General features: G+C 44.1%; 1 protein-coding gene across 3 annotated transcripts in view; it reads right to left on the reverse strand.

The window, feature by feature from the left end:
* Nucleotides 1–17,599, reverse strand: part of Fyb1 (FYN binding protein 1) — a 141,301-nt gene that overhangs the window by 93,404 nt on the left and 30,298 nt on the right. Inside the window, exon 1 of one of the 3 annotated variants that reach the window (XM_042261474.2) lies at nt 5,829–6,074. The exons of the other annotated variants lie outside the window; for them this stretch is intronic. The gene's annotated coding sequence lies outside the window, so the exon portion shown is untranslated. Of the gene's footprint in view, nt 1–5,828; nt 6,075–17,599 lie in introns of those variants that run through there. 3 annotated transcript variants of the gene reach the window in all.

Raw genomic sequence — 17,599 nt, forward strand, 5'->3', positions numbered from 1 at the left:
CACCACTGTATTCATAAGAAGGGAAAAGAAGAGAAACTAGCACATGCTCAAGGGCTGCTCATTGACTAGAACCACAACCTGTATCCTGCAGACAATCAAACTGAATGCTCACTGAAATGACAGCCCTAGGCTAGCAAATACAATCTAAGAATAGCCAAAAAGGTCACAGCAAGTTAATTTTGTCTAAATGGCAGCATGTGAGCTTGTAATGAAAATACTTTTGAAGTATGAATCAAAGTGCCATCGTATCTGATGAACTCTGAATTGTGTTGTTTTGTGAACAGCACCCCAAGGCTGTGCAAGCTAGCATTTACTACTTAGTTTTCTATAAAGAATGAAGCAACTCTTAGGAGGACATTAACCTTTTGCAAGTCTGTATACAAAGGTACAACGGAGTAGCTGACAGTTACCAAGTTCTTGTCTTGTCAAACTGGATATACAAATACATAAAAACTTCAAAATCCAAAGTTTTAAACTATTGTAGGAAGTCTTTTAGACAGCTCTCTGAAGCAAATAGCTTAGTATCAGTTTTTACTAATTTGAATGCACTAAATGTTGCTCCACCCCACCGCATCCTAACCCCACGGCAGGTCTCACTCTCTACACCCACCCAGGTTGTCCTGGAACTTGCTAAGTAATCCAGGCTGGCCCCAAACTCCCAATCCGCCCACCTTAGCCTTCAGAGTGTTGGACTCACATGCCATCATGCTTGGCCAGAAAACTTGTGGTTTTTAATCTAGTGCTTGATTTCAAGTGTTGTATGTGAATTGCTCATAGCATTCTAAATTTGGTCCCACAAGCGTTACATATTATTTATAATTGCAATAAAGTGCCCTGCTCAAATTGTAGTCACCCCTTACTGTTCCACACACTGTTTTGTTCCTGTTCCTGTTCAGAACTTTAAAGCTCCATTATTTGGCTTCTGCCGACCTGATTCTGAATTCACTGAGACTCTCAGAAGGGGAGCTGAAAGTGAAGGGCTCCTCCGACCGGTCATTTTGTACTAGCTTAGAACACTGGGCAGACAGTGCCCTGCTGCTGCTGCCCCAGTTCTTCGTGGTCTTAGCAACTTCCACTACACAATTGCCATCCCCTAGGACAGGATAAACTCACTGGCGCAAGTATTAGCCTGGAAGCGTTCAGACTCCTCCTATTTCAGCCCTCTGAGATTTGATAGATCCATTTCTGAAATATCTAAATAAAACAGGCATGGTGGGGGGCGGGTAGAGTGGAGGGAGACACAGAGGACAAGACCAAAGCAGATGGGGTGACCACCTCTGCAGTCAACTGTCTCTGCAAATCTCATCTAACACTGGTAACAATTTTCTACCCCCAACCGTGCCTGCCCCTTTTTTTGAGACAGGTTTTTTTTCTGTGTAGCCCGGGATGTCCCAGAACTTGCTCTGAGGACCAGGCTGGCTTTGAACTCAGAGGTCCACCTGCCTCTCCCTCCCAGACTGCTGGGATTTAAGGCATGCACCACCACCACATGGCAGCAATTTTCTACTTACAACACAGGAAAAGGAAGGTCAAAGCTACTGTCACCTCTCATACATCTCCATTAGGCTAGGTCCTCCCACATTGATTAACCTAATCAGACACTCCTTATAGGCATGTCCAGAAATCTGTTTCCATGGAGATTCTGAATCCCATCCAGTTGACAGTTAAGACAAACCATCACACAAAGTATATGCTAAGCTTATACAGCCTCATGGCTTTCCTTGTCTCCTGTTTCTACAACTAAATTGGTTAGCAGAACTACATAAGCAAGGTGAGTCTGGGGCTTTCCACATTACCAGATAATCCCCAGACTAGCTTCTGATATGAAAATATCTTTTGGCTTCTACAGCTTTCTATTGGCTTCTCACTTCTGCCTGGACATGCACTCTGGACATGGTCTGGGGGTTACTGCAGAGGCCATTCCAATTCCTCCACCCTGCTCAGCAACTGTACAGTAATTAGGAATCAGCGTAGTCCAAAGGACACAGTAAATAAGACAAAATGACAGCCTACAGAATGGAAAAAGATCTTCACTAGCCCCACATCTGACAGAGGGCTGATCTCCAAAATACATAAAGAACTCAAGAAACTAGACATCAAAATAACAAACAATCCAATTAAAAAATGGGCTATAGAGCTAAACAGAGAATTCTCAAAGGAAGAATTTCAAATGGCTGAAAGACATTTAAGGAATTGCTCAACATCCTTAGTCACCAGGGAGATGCAAATCAAAACAACTCTGAGACACCATCTTGTCAGAATGACTATGATCAAAAGACAACTTATATTGGAGAGGATGTGGAGCAAGGGGAACACTCCTCCACTGTTGGTGAGAGTGCAAAATTGTACAGCTACTTTGGAAATCAGTGTGGCAGTTTCTCAGAAAATTGGGAGTCAATCTTCCTCAAGACCTAGCTATACCACTCTTGGGCATATACCCATGGAATACTCAATCATACCACAGAGACACATTGTCAATTATGTTCATAGCAGAAATTTTCATAATAGCCAGAACCTGGAAACAACCTACATGCCCCTCAACTGGAGAATGGATAAAGAAAATGTGGCACATATACACAATGGAATAGTACTCAGCAAAGAAAAACAATGGCATCATAAAATTTGCAGGCAAATAGATGGAACTAGAAAATATCATTCTGAGTGAGGTAACCCAGATTCAGAAGGACAAACATGGTATATACCCACTCATAAGTGGATACTAGAAGTAAAGCAAAGGATAACCAGACAACAACCCACAACTCCAGAGAACCTAGCTAACAAGGAAGATCTAAAGAGGGATGCATAGATTGCCCTGGGAAGGGGAACTACATGAGATCTCCATGAGTGAACTGGGGATGAGGGGTGGGCAATGAAGGGTAGGGGATAGGGAATGAGAACATAGGGGAATGGGATGGTTGGGCTGGAACAGGGATGGAGTGGGAAAGCAATGAAAGAGATACCATTATAGAGGGAGACATCATGGGGATAGAGAGAAACCCGGTGCTAAGGAAGTTGCCAGGAATCCCCAAGGATGACCTCAGCTTGAACTACTAGAAATAGTGGAGAGGGTGCCTGAACTGAACTGGCTTGCCCCAGTGATCAGATTGGTGAATTACCCTAACTGTCATCACGGAGCTTTTCTCCAGTGACTGATGGAAGCAGACACAGAGATCCACAGCCAGACACCAGGTAGAGCTCTAGAAGTCCAGTAAGAGAGAGAGAGGAGGGATTCTATGAGCAAGTGCATCAAGGTCATGATGGGGAAACCTGCAGAGACAACCAAACCAAACTAGTGGGAACTCATGAAAGTTGGATCAATGGCTGTGGAGCCTGCATGGGACTGGACTAGGCCCTCTGCATGGTGAGACAATTGTGTAGCTTGATTTACTTGGGGGGCCCCCTGGTGGTAGAATCAGAATCCATCCATGGTGCATGAGGGGGATTTTTGGAGCCCATTACCTGTGATGGGACACATCATGCAGGCTTGAGGCAGGGGGAAGGGCTTGGACTTGCCTCTACTGGATGTGCCTCCCTATGGGAGGGGGTGTTAAGGGGGGAGGCTGGGGGGTGGGAGGAGGGAAGAGTGGGATCTTTGATTGGTGTGTAAATAAATGAAAAAAATTCTTAATAAAAAAAAAAACCATCACCTTAGTCCTAAGCTCTAGTGACAAGAAAGGACGTAAAATTGGACTTTATAGCTAAACCAGTCGAATTGGTGGCTCTATCATAGAGTCGCAGTGTTTGAGAAAGAAACAAAGCCTTAAACATCCGGCATTTCAGTGCCCCACAGTTTTACAGGAGAGCAGCAGAGTAAGGGATCTGTTCTGATGCCCCACGGGACCTCACTCGGCATCTCTGTCTTGCACTGCCCCCCTCACCGTGGCATCGGTAGCTGCACAGACAGCAGCTGACAGAAAACAGATAAACTTGTGGATTGCTTTCTTGCTGGGTGCTGGGTCAGGAGACTTTTGGGTGTCACCTAACAAATCTGTGCTTAACTTAATAAAGAGACTGAGGCGCAGACATATCATCCATTTCCCCACTACTCACAGTACTCTAACCTGGTCTAACATAAACCAAACGGCTCTTCACAACCCTCATACAAACCCGAGGAGCCTGAGAGCCCAGATCTTATAATAAGACATGGTTGGCTTTCTCTGTGTTCTCGTTTGTAGAAACGTAGACTCGGAGGCAGCTCCCAGCACAACCTCAGACATATGCAAGGCCCAGGAACACCCCTGCACTTGCCTGCCTTGGTAACTTCTGATGCAAGTGGGATGCTGAAAAGCATGCACGCATCCAAACTGCTGAGAAACGGCCCAGCCATCATGTGCACTTAATCTTTGGGCCACTAGATGTCAGTATAACTGCTCTGTGGGGCGGCGCCAACTTTCAAGACTTGCATTTCTCCAGAGGAAGAGAGAAGGAAGGGTCTTCTGGTTCCAGGAAGAAGTGGTGGTGGTGGTGGTGGTGGTGGTGGTGGTGGTGGTGGTGGTGGTGGTGGTGGTGGTGTGTGTCGGGGGTGGTTAGGAAGTCAAAGAGATGGAAAATGACGAGGAAGTAGAAATGACTCCAGCCTGTGGAAGTTAAGTACTTCCAGCCTTTCTTCCCTTTTTTTGAAATATGAAACCAGATTTCTCACAGTGTTCCTGGAACGTGCTAAAATAATTCCTTGGATGCTAATGATTGCCTTGCATGGAAGGTTTTAAAGACGGGGTTGTGTTGGAAAGAACACCTTCACCTGTTGTTTGTTGCTCGTTTCTTGGGGCACTAGACTCTCTGAAGTGTGTGTGTGATCTTGTATACGCATGTGTTGATCTGTGAGTCTCCTAAGTTCCCCTCCTAGCAGGAAGAGAAAGGCTGTATCTATCCATGGCTTTGCTTGCGCGACGGCAGACGCTTTTACTTTTCTACATGAGCAAACCTGTACCTGGTGCCAATATATTTCATACAACAAGTACCAATAATTTAAGGTTAGATATTAGTTCTCAACATGTAACTTTATCCCCACAACAAACCCACGTGGCCAGTACGATCATCACATCCATTTGTTAAAGAAGAAAACTTACAGACATTTTATGGCTCTTTCAGAGTTACACAGCAGATAGGAAGCAGAGTCTAAGGTCCATTCTTTTTTAATGACTCCAATATAAATCTAGTAAAAGGGGAGGGGGGAGCCTCATATATTCTTCAAAAGCAGCAGCCGCACATACAAGAAAAGAAAAGCTGCAACCCAAATCTGTAGTCCCTGGCTATTCTCAACGTCTTCCTTGGCTGACTCTTAGCTGTTAGTCATTGTCTGTCCAGTTGGCCAGGGCCTCCTTGGAGAACGAGGGTCATTGGCTTTGTCCCCTTTCCTCCGTCAGTGTGGGAATCTCACAGAAGCCCCATGCCCTGCCATATCTTAAAGGCTGAAGGAAACTGAACATAGTGCCCCCCACCCCCATCAGCAAGACAAAGCCACATTTTGGTTCAGAGCTAGAATGAGGCAAATCATTGGTGCCCAGCTCTCCAGACAATAGGGTCGTGCCTCTGTTGCAAGGACTAGAGGTTTGCAAGACACAAGGGGTCTGCCTAGTCACAGCAAGGGACAGGCAGACACGGTCCCGGCTACGGTTTTTTTTTTTTTTTAAATCTGCTTTTTGCCCTTCTGGCTAAGGCTGAGATGTAGTATCTGATGTCCATCTCCTCTGCTATTTTCCAACAGAACGTGCCTTTCTTTCACTTATTCATCCAGCATAATCTGCCAGAACTTGGAGGTGGCATCATTCCCTGCTATAAAAATCTGCACACTGATGGGAAATGAGAGACCTGGGCATTCTTGTTACCTGGTTGCTGCAGAAGAAGGTAGGAAGGTGGATAGGCTCATTTAGTGGGTTTTCCTGGGGGGCACGGCTTGGATCCCCTGGCTTTTAGCTGCTGGGTCTGTCCTGCACTCAAACTCCAAGAACAGCGGCATATTCTGATGCCTGGCAGGGCCGTGTGCAGGGGAATGGTAATGAGCTGCCCCTTCCTCCCTGTGCCAGGCTGACACACACAGAGAGAAGTTCAATGATGTCCTCAGGATATTGAGCAAGAAGGGAGAAAAGATGGGAACTGAAAAGTGTCTATTCAGCCCAAGTACTTCTGCTGACATTCTCACCAAGCATGTGATCTTCAAAAGAGCGAAACCAAAGTTCTGTCAGCTACCACTGTAGATGAGGGCAAGGACTTACAAGGATTTTGGTTCCAAGATCTGCCTGTAAGCCTGGACCTGTCACCTTGTGGTAGAGGCCAAGCTGTACTCTAGATTGGGAAAGTCCCCCCAACCCTTGCAACCAATGTGTGCACTGCTTGGGGCCTAACTCTGGCCATGGTCTAGAGACGAAATGGGGTGCATGTAGGCACCACGTGTGCTGGAGAGCCCCATGGACTCACTTCAAATGTTCTTGTGAGACTTCAAACTCAGGAGAAAACAAGGCACTGGATGATAATCTGTGTTAAGAAACTGCCATTATGATTTTAGCAACGTTCACTTAATTTCTTCCTTTATTTGTAACATTAAAGACAAAAGTGAAAGTCGAGTACTATCCCGAGCCCAGCAAGATGAATAAGACAAGTTATTTCTCTTCACGGCTTATGACCTCGCAGAGGTCATGATGGAGATGTTCACCGTACTCCCAGTAAGAGCTGCCCTTTGTAAGTTAGTGAACTACAGCCCAGTTGCCCTCTCTGGCCAATAATCTATTTCAGACAGCTCTCGAAACAAGAAAGGCTTGTATTTTGGAAAGGACTGTAAAAGGGGCAAAAAAAAGGTTAGCGTGAAAGTTATCCATCCCTTCCTTCTGTGCCCCCCATCAGTTGTCAGACAGGATCCTCTTCTTGTTCTTTCCAAGGAAACCGAGAGCTACATTCATGGGACTCGTGTCCTATGAATCAGGTCCCTTTGGGGATCTTTACCCTCACAGAACATCCCTTCAGTGTGGTGTTTTGACATCTCCTGGGATGTAGCAGTCTGAGAATGATGTTTGTTTGCATAGTCGATATGGCAAAGGGAAAATGTCTCCACGGTAAGTTTTTCAGGATAGCATGTAGCCCTAGCCTTCCTTCCTCCATCGGGAAAGAAGACACAGCACGAAGAACATGTTTTCTGTTACCTACCGTCCTTCTTGAGATAGCGATACGTGAAAGTAGAATTGGAAAGGATTACGTGCATTATGTCTTAAAAAGAAACTGATGGTCCGGGAAAGCCCTCAGCGGGTCAAGCGTTTGCCATACGGTCATGAGAAGTCGAGCTGAAATCCTCCAAACTCAGATAAAGCCGGGTGTGCCAGCACGTATCTGCAATCCTAACCCTCCTATGGCAAGATTTGGAAGCTCATAGTCCTGAAAGCCTGGTGTATACAGTGGTGAATGGAAAAGAGACCACATCTCAAACAAGATGAAAGGCGACATCCAACACCAGAAGCATCCACGGCCATGCCAGCGAATGTGCTCACCTGTGCTTATCGGCACAAACATACATACATGCCCAACGCACGTCATGTACAAAATAATTTTAAAAAGAAACTGACATACTATATAAGGTTTCCATTGTTTGTGTGGCTACTTCCCAGTAAAAGCTTGGATAAATCACAGGGAAATCTGAACAATTAAATAAAAATAAGATCCCTCAAAGTTTTCTCAAACCCAGCGTTAGACCTCCCATCTGCCATACAATCCAAGGTGACTCCTCAGCACTTCTGGACATTTTGTTCCATGTTCAGGAATCCCACAGGAGTGATTTTAAGCACATGGTGATCATCTCTGTCTCTGTGGGTAGGAGCCCTGAGCCATTATTCCCCCATCCCGTGCTGCTTGTATTGCGTAACACAAGCCAGCACGGAGGAGCTAGTGAGTTGGGGGTGTGTGGAGCGGAAGTGAGAGAACCATTTTACTCCTAGAATTATCGCTCCCAGGATCAAATGCCTGCGTTGGATATCAGTCTTCCTTCTTTATTACCCCACTAAGTTCTTCTACCTCTCCAACTCAGACCCATCCCATCTGGCCAGGAAAATGATTACCGTTCACACCTGTTGCCTGTCAATATGCTTGCTTCTCTGTTTCCACATCAGAAGTAGAATTTATGATTGCTGTTTCATCTTAGCACTGATAACATTTCCACTCAATTAAAAAAAAAAGTAATAGTTAATATTCTGTGTCTTACAATAGTAACCAAGGTGGACACCAACGGCCAAGGCCATCGTGTTTCAAGTGTGGTGATCTGGTGCTGGTGACCACATTCGCTCTACTGTGCATTTAAAGCCTCCTCCGCTGATGTGTTTGAGAATGAAAATCACCTGGCCCAGAGTCAATGGTTTTCTTCGTGCCAGGGATCTGAGTGCAGTTTGCTAGCTGCGGCCTCCCCTCTACTTGCCCAGCAGAGAAGTGGGTCTGGCAGCAGAGCCACCCCCCCCCCCACACACACACCAAGATTAGCAGGTAGCAGATGACATTCCAATGAATCTACGTCTCGGTGAAAGCTCACGACATCTGCGTGCTGGTCAAGTGTGCTCAGATCACAGTTCATCCAAGAAACGCATCCGGCCCCCCTCTCCACTGTGCTGACTCTGGGCTGTGTTAGGCTGCAAGGCACCTAGACACACTGGTCAGGAAGAAGAGAATGGCTCGTGTAGAAGTGGAGAGCAGACATGGGTTCTGCTGCTTTGCTTTGACTTTTGTGGCCACTTCCTCTTCCTTACCTCAAAACTTCTGCACAAAGAGAAACATCACAACTCACACTGGGCAGGATTGGCTCCTATGCAATGTGCAGGGGGGGGGGGGGGACCAAAAAGAAAAAAACCAGTGGCTCTTCTCTACCATCATCCGCCTTTTCTTCTGACCTCAACATTATTGTTTCTAACCTGTTCTTTCTTTTTGCGTCTCCAAAAAGCTGGGAAACTCTGGGCAGCTTTGGAGTTTAAAGCTTTGAAAGATCCTAGAAATACAATTGCATTGGAGACCAAGACTTAAAACTTAGAGGTCTGCGGGTGGACAGATGGCTCAGTGGTTAAGAGCACCCGTTGCTCTTCCTGAAGACCTGGGTTCAGTTCCAGCACCTGCGTCGTGGCTCACAATCTGCCTGCTGTCACTCCAATTCCAGAGGATCTTGGTGCCCTCTTCTGGCTTCCACGTGTATTGCATACAGTGTCCTAACACTTGCAGGTAGGTGAAATAGTCATGTATAAAATGAACACAAATCTTTAAAGAAAAACAAACAAACAAAAAAACCCCAAACCCAACATGGACAGAAGAAAGCTCATGAGTCCTCACCCTACACAAAGAATGGCAGGCAACTATGGAATGTGGAGAGCAGGACAAACAGTCTTCCCCAGGGAAAACAGAAATTGATTATCCAATACCAAGTGGTCAGCCCTGAAATGTATACATATAAGTCACATTATACAGACTGAGCAGGTTGTATTTATGTATTTAGAAATATATACAAACAGCAACAATGAAAAAAAAAGAGGCTATGAATTTGAAAGAGAACAGGAGAGGGATACACGGGAGGATCAATATCTGATTTATGATCCCCTGCCCCCATGAACTGTTTCATTTGTTTTCTCTAGAGTTCATCTTTTCACAACAAAGCATCTACTAATTCATAATGACAGTAGTTGATGGGAAGTACAAGGAAATTAAAAAAAAGATAAAATGTTTAAAATAGGACATTCAAGAATCGTAACAATTTTTCTTCACTCTTGATAAATTGTTTTGACCAGATTTTTTTTTTTTTCCCTTTTAAAGTAGGGAGAGGAAATCCTGAAGGTCAGCAGAGGACACAGGGATGACATTCAACAAAACCACAGTGCTCCCTTCCCTTTCTGCCGGCTCCGCCCTTGCCATTCCGTTAGCAAGTTCCCTTAAAGCCAGTGTGAGCCCAGAGGCCCTGTCTGGCCTGCCCCCTCCCTGCCCCCCACAGCTCATGGGTTCTGCGTTAGCCTCTTTTCCTCTCTGGGTCCCCCTTTCCCTGCTGAGACTCTTATTCCTGCCTTCCTCATGTGGTGAACGTGTACAGGTAAGTTTTCATCTCAGGGACCCAACAGTCACTGTCCCCAGGAGGCATGTGAGATACGCCTGAGCTGGCCATCTGCTTCAGACTCCTTTCTCTGACTCACATTCTCACCTCCTGTCAGCTCGTCCCAGCCCCTCAGCCTCCCAAGTATCTTTGGAATTTATCCCTCCCCTCCCCCACCGAGCACTGCCTCTCTCACTTCCCGTCTGTGACAATGTCATGACTTCTGACAGAACTGCTCTTCTTCAACTGGGATCCTTTCCCCGTCAGGACTGTCATCATGATCTCCTGTGATAAATCAATCGCATTTGCTTAAAGCATTCCATTGGCATTCCAACCCTCAGGATAAAAGCAATCCGACTCCTTTTTTTCCCTCTTTTTATTGAGCCTATGGCCTTGCTCATGCTAGGCAAGCACTCTACCACTGAACTATATTCCAAGCCCTCAAAGACAAGTGAGGTTTTCTTTCACTAACTTGGAACACATCTATAGTCACATATGACAGCCCTCTTCCCTTACATCCACGCCTGCCTCATTCTTGTCTTCACATGGGTTGCCTGACATCTCTCTTTATTTAAGCTCAGCTCACATTTCCCCCTCATACTCAAGCCTCCTTTCCCCGAGTTAGAGAACTTGCTACATCCCATGGTAGCGTGTTTATGTCTTGGTTTCACTAGACATTGTCAGGAGTGCAGTGCGGTTCTTAATTTGTGTCTTTGGACTAGTAGTCCTTGGCCTTTAAAAGTTATTGGTCAGAAAGGCCCCAGAACAATACAGGTCATTACCATTGTTCTTGCCTGCCCACCTCAACTAGATGGTAAGATCCCATTGCTGAATACACCAGACACTTTGGTTGCAGGACCCGGAGAAATAAGAATTCAACAGACCAGGAAACTCTCCCTGCTGGTTAACTTTCACAGTGCTGAAAGGGGCTTGCTAGGCAGGCTGCTGAGAGAGAAAAGACATCAGTGATCTCACGTACTGCTGGCCCTTGCATGTTATAATACCAACCCTCCTGGCAAGACATGCTCACTGTGTAATAGTAATAAGACTGTCTATAGGGGTAACCGACCACTCCCATGATAGGATTTGAGGCCTACTCTTCTGAAGGGAGTTCATGACTGGTATTATAAACGTGGTACAAAACAAAAACAAAACAAAACAACAACAACAAGAAAAAAATCCCCATGACTAATGAAGTAATACACCCTAGTGGAGACTCAGTAGTTGATGTGTATTTTTGTAAATGGTCATGTTGTCCTTCTGCCGTCTAAATTTTTATGTTATATTCATAGATATGTGCTGCTCCCATTCTTGGCCAGAGAATAGTCTTATTGCAGTGGGTGGTAGTTAATGCTGAGATGTATTACTGTTCAAAGTGCTGAGAATAAGCTCCACCACAGAAGGAACATCTGTATAAACCCTCCCACCCAGGCTCAGGGACCATCATGGGAAAGGGGATGGAAAGAACATAAGAACCAGAGAATGGAGGAGCGCTGTGGCAATGCTGTCCTCCGGCTGTGAAATGGCTGTTGCTTATGCAGTAGCTGTGGGTACCTACACAGGACCTGCATGGTATCGAGCCAGTGAAAATCCCAGCAGGTAGAAGGAGGAGGCGCTCATGAAGTCGCAGGCAAGATGCCAGAGTGGCCACTGGTAGGTTCTCCACGCTCCAGTGGATGACACGACCCCCAGATGCCTATGGGCGGCACTAATTGGACTCTGGGTTCAATTAATAAATCAGTGAATTATAAAATGAACATGTGAAATTGAGAAGGAAATGTGCTGGTGGGTCCTGGGGAGAGCTTAGGGTGGAATGAGCAGTGGATATGAGCAAGATCCATTGCATACATGTATAAAAATTTCAAATCATAACAAATATGTATTTAAAACATTAGGGACAATCTATGCTAATGATCCATAATGAAAACAAGGTCATAATCTTCATTAGATCTTGATGTGGAAAAAAAGCAAGGGTTAAACAAGGATTATAAAATAATTTGAACTCAGATGAATAAATTTCAAGATAGGCCATCAAATAATATAAAGTTGTTATGTTTTAAAGGTTTGATAATCATTTGTAAGAGATACATACATACTGACAAAAACTAAGAACTCATTCTGTTTCACGCAATTTATATACTCAAGTGGTTTGGGAAAGAATTTATATAAGCACATGGATTGTGTCAAATGTTAAAAATCTGAAATGATTTAAGGGATGAGGATGAGGGGTGTCAAGTATTATTGTTTCAGCTTTTCTGTAGAATTAAACAAACAAACAAACAAACAAACAAACCCAAACAACAGTGACAAAGAAAAAGGAAATGTGAACTGGAGTGTTTTCACATCCAGACGGAAGTCTGTCTGTCTGTCTGTGAAGAATCTAATCCATTAGTGGTCTGAAGAGCTGGCATAGCTTACTGTAACTGCTCCTGTAATCAAAGTCATTGGCCTGACCTCAGACTGGCTCTTGTCTTGCAATTGGTGATATAATATGATGCAATGCTATTCATCAGAACCTTTGGAGTTCTCCTTAGGGCTCATTCTTCTCGGAATTGTTCCTCTTGAAGTCTACAGACTGACCTGGATTTTGACCTTGAGAAGCCCACGTGGGACCTGAAAACAATACTTGCATGAACTGTAATATCACCGTCTGTCCTTGACATACATGTACATGCATCGCGCCCCCCAGTCAGTGGCCAGAAAAAGAGGAGAAAGACTGAGCATCAGGGATGAATTTTTCCTGCAGAAAGAACATCTCTATCTTCCAGGACTTGATTCCTGGGCATGCCATCCTGATGAGCAAGACTGACTTTGATAGGTAAAGTAGCGACCTCAGAGGAACCCCAGAAAAGTCATGATAGTCTTTGGCAAGTAATGGTGGCAAATGGGCCCCAGGAAGGATGATAACCAAATTCCGACTTTAAGTGCATGTTCTTTTATAGTAGAAAGACCAAGGGGCTGCTGGGATGACTCAGAGTAATTCTTGCTCTTCCAGAGAACACAGGTTTGATTCCCAGCACCCACAGGGTGGCTCACAACTGTCTGGGAATCTAACACCATCTTCAGGCCTCCACAAACATTTCAGGCCTCCATGCAAAGCATGCATGTGGTGCATGGGCATACCTTCAGACAAAACACCCACACATTAAACAAACAAACAAACAAACAAACAATTAAGGAAATATGACAAATCTTTGCCAATTCTTGGTGATAGACATGTTGTTTTTTTTGTTATATATTATGGTTTAGCTATTTTCAAAATTCTTCAAACAGATCAGGAAACCAGATGTTGTTTCAACGTCTCCCGGAACAAAGATTTCCACGCAGACTTGTACAATGGATATGCCAACATGGATGTGCCAACTCTGTCATCTGCAGCAATGTACAGTGTTAGTCCGTTTTTCAGTACTGAAGAAGAGGAAGCAGAGCTCCAAAGCAGAGCTTCTCTTGAATACAAAGAACTACATATTTTAATTTTAAATTGCCACACTCGGGTGTTTTGGATATAGTATTTCCTCTTAGTTCCCAGCAGCAGCAGAAAGAGGTGAGCAAATTAAATATAGGACCACAAAAACATATGCAATCTTTCCTCTATAACATGCAATTTCTCTTCCCCCTTTTCTCGTTTTAGAAGCTAAGAAAACAAAATTGCCCCCATTTATAATCTCCCTACTTTGTGGATTCTGGGAGCTAATAACATTTAAAACCACAATTTTAGCACCTTTGTACCTTTAGCTAAATGTAGCTTTCTCTATAAAACACATGAGACTTAAATGGTCTATACAGCTTTCTGAAACTGTGGTAAGTCTTATCTTTGTGTGAGAGTGAACACAAGGCCTTCAGCTCCCCAAAGAATCTAGGGACTCAAGATAGACTGAGTGTTTTAGTATTGCTAAGGCCAGATTTAAAAGGTAGAAGGACCATGAGGCTGTCTGGGACAGGGCTGAGGGCATACCATTCCTTGGGGGAAGAAAGGCATGTCTGTTGGGGTACACTTGGTAGTACAGGTCAGTTGAAGAAAGAAGCCACTCCCAAGATAAAATTTTAAGGCCTAATGTGGCAGCAGGAAGGTCTAGCCTCTTCTGATGGACTGACTAACAGCCGTACAAAGGTGTATTTCTTGAAAGTTATACAAAGTATTTCCTCATACCAAGGTCCCTAATCTTAATTTACATGTCTTATTGAAGGAGAGTATCACATGCCTCCATGACTCTGGTCCTTTATTATGTATCGTGTGCAATGCACAATAATATAAGAGCCTCAGGTGTGCCTGAGGCGTCTTGTGACCAATGTCATGGGATGGCTGCAAAGCCCCTTCAGCAAAAACAATTCTATAGATCATGGGAAACAGTTACTGTTTTCCCAAGGATTTTTCAAGGTCAAAATACTTCTAAAAACAACTGTTCATTCTAATATCTCCCCCTACAGTGATTCTGCTAAATTCTTACAACACATATCTACCTGTGATAATGTTCAGCCCTATCTGTTCTGAAAGCCCAGTTTTTCACAGAGTTGACAAGTGCATACAAAGTGAAAAAAAAAAAAAAAAAGCAGAGGAGAAATTAGCCATTGTCCATATCCAGAGGATAGGACAACAGAAATAAATAACTCTCCTGGGTGATACACCAGTTTGCAGAGAATCTAAGCAGAATCAGTTAGGGCTAGTTATCTCTCAAACACTTTAAAAACACATTCATGTTTGTGCATGTGAGAGTACATGTCCATGTGTTAGGACACACACATGCCATAACGTAAGTGTGCAGGTCAGAGGTCAACATTAGGTCTTAGCTTATAAGCTTCTGAGGCAGTCTCTTGTCTTTGCCTGCCATCTTGCTGTAGCAGCGCTGGGATGACAGACATACAGCGCCATGTCTGGCTTTCATATGGTCTCACAGGATGCACACTCAGGCAGTCCAGCTTGTGTGGCCAGTGCTTCTTTAGTCTGTGATCCATCTCCCTGGCTCTCAACTCTGCCTTGCCACTTCCAATATAACCAATTCTAGTCACCTTACAGAGAAACAGGCACTGTAGTACCCCTGGAAATGCAAGTGTATTGTTTTCTATGACACAGGGGAACTGCAGGAAAATGATTGAAGTTCAAAGTTATTTCAAAGAACAGACTCATGGTGCAATGTCTACTAGAGTACAACATACTGAATGCCTCAAGGAAAAAGAGTGGTCATGAAATCATTACAAGCTGATGGAGCCTGAAATGCTGCTTGAACGATGAGTAGGGTTGGGTGGGATGGGAGAAAATGTTAATAAGGAAGTGTCCAGGGACTAAATAGTTTCAGAGTTTTTCTATGCCAGGTCTGGGGGAACTGAAACAGAGAAGTCTACGTTCCCAAGCAGTCAGCACATCTCTTTGGTTTGGGCTTCAGTCACTAGACCATGGTGACATTAGCCTGTGTGTGAAGCTTTTGAGGGGAGTCTAGGTCAGGCAGGGTCCCTGAAGCAGTAGCAGAGCTCGACAGTGGTGATATGACTTGAGCTGTGATGGCAAACCTGCCTCAGACAGAAGGGAGACTGTAGGGACACAGAAGAAGGAGGGTGTGGCTCTGGGCATGTGGCAAAAGGATCAATAGAGAATAATGAACAACAGTGAACTCTCTCTCTGAATTGATAAGGGTTATTGAAAGAAGGAGCTGGAATGATGTCTGTTTAAAAGAATGTATGTGTGCATGCACGCACGCATGCATGCACGCATACACCTCCTGTTCTCTTTAGTAGTCACCTTTGGTCAAAATGAACACTGCCGAGGCTAAAGCTGTAACTCAATGTGTAGATGACATTGGCTTAGACAAGGCCCCATGTTCCACACCTAGGGCTCAGAAACAAACAAGAATCCAGAATTGCTAGCATTGTTAGATTCAAAACATTGACTTGATGTAAATTTTTTTTCTTTTTGACACAGGGTTTCTCCGTGTAGTTTTGGTGCCTGGATCTCGCTCTGTAGAGCAGACTGCCCTTGAACTCACAGAGATCTGCCTGGCTCTGCCTCCCAAGTGCTGGGTTTAAAGTCTTGCCCCACCGCTGCCCCGCCGATGTAAAATTTATTGGTATCATTAACCCCAAAATATGTCATGTGAAAATAAAAAAACTAATATGCTTCCAAGAGGATGTGATAGAGATGACTTAGGCAACAGGTTACTCATGCTCCTTGCAATAATCAGCAAAGACACACACACACACACACACACACACACACACACACACACGATATTCATGTGCCATTACTATACAGCTAGCCTCAGCTCAGGCTGCCAATGTTCCAGTCATCTTCTCAAGCTAAAACCAATTCCTCATTTAAAACTATGGTAAACACAGGATCTTAACGTAACTGTTTTGCAGAACAAAACAGTTTGTATGCAACTGGAAAGAGCTTGCAAATATTTGGCCGAGCAAAGGAATGGCTTGGTTTATGAGGGAAAAATTAAGTCTTAGATGTAGCCATTGATAAAGCCATGGGTAATTAGCTGATTGGATGAAAAGGCACAGTAACATCCCTGACAGCACCTGACCATCTGAGAAACAGTTCTCTCTGCTATTTTCCTTCTTCAGTAAACTATTGTTTGGGAAGCTATTCACCTTCTGTTTGTTTGTACATTCCATGTTGTAGAGCTGTCTTAAACTCTTTGGTCCCAAGTTGGCGCTGAATACTTAAAACTTACTGGAGAGCCCCCAAAGAACTTTTAATGATACGGGTAATCACTGAGAACATTTCTATTTGTTATTACTCCATTTAAAATAACAAATCATTAAATAGTAATAAGACTATCACTAATTACTGTATTTCCCCAAACATATATTTTATTAGGAGGTGTGGCTTTGTTTTGCAGTTTTGCAAATGTCTTTAATGTCTCACATGACAAAAAACAGCTGTTTCCTCATGTTTGCGGAGTATTTAATCTGTCCTGACATTGGATGTTTTGGATGATGTATTTGAAAATATAGCCTCACACAAATATGTTGTTGGAAAATGAGAGGAGATCTTACTTACTTTTTCAGATGGTCATAGAGTTTCTGGAAAATCCCACTGAACATTCATGACGATGAGAATCCAGAAGGCAAGTGACCCGTTAGCGTTATTACATAAGCATTCTGGACCTCATCGACAGCGGGTAGGCAATTCCAATAGTCTTAGAACTTGCCTTGGAGCGGTACTGCTCTGGCCCTGCTGTAGGTGATGTGAGTTTGTAGCTTTCCAGGATGCAGGAGGTTTCCTGTTGCCTGCGTTGGTCTTCCTGTTGTGGTGATATATTGTGTACCCTAATAAAGTTTGCCTGAGGATCAAAGGACAGAGCCAGCCACTAGATTAGACATAGCTGAACCATTTACAGACTCTAGAGGCTTCCTTCCAGGTCTGTAACCAGCATCTACCCTTTAGTTCCACTGCTCATCACACCGGTGGTGTGCCATTACTGTGATTTTGTATGGAACTATAAGAAATCTGAGCAAAAGTCTCTCCTCATGGTCATTTTGTTTCTAGCTGTATGTATTTGTTCATTAAAATTGTGTCAATGAACTAGAAAGATGACTCAGAGAATAAAGGCACTGGGT

The sequence above is a fragment of the Peromyscus maniculatus genome, chromosome 15 (assembly GCF_049852395.1).
Source record: "Peromyscus maniculatus bairdii isolate BWxNUB_F1_BW_parent chromosome 15, HU_Pman_BW_mat_3.1, whole genome shotgun sequence".
Taxonomy (NCBI): domain Eukaryota; kingdom Metazoa; phylum Chordata; class Mammalia; order Rodentia; family Cricetidae; genus Peromyscus; species Peromyscus maniculatus.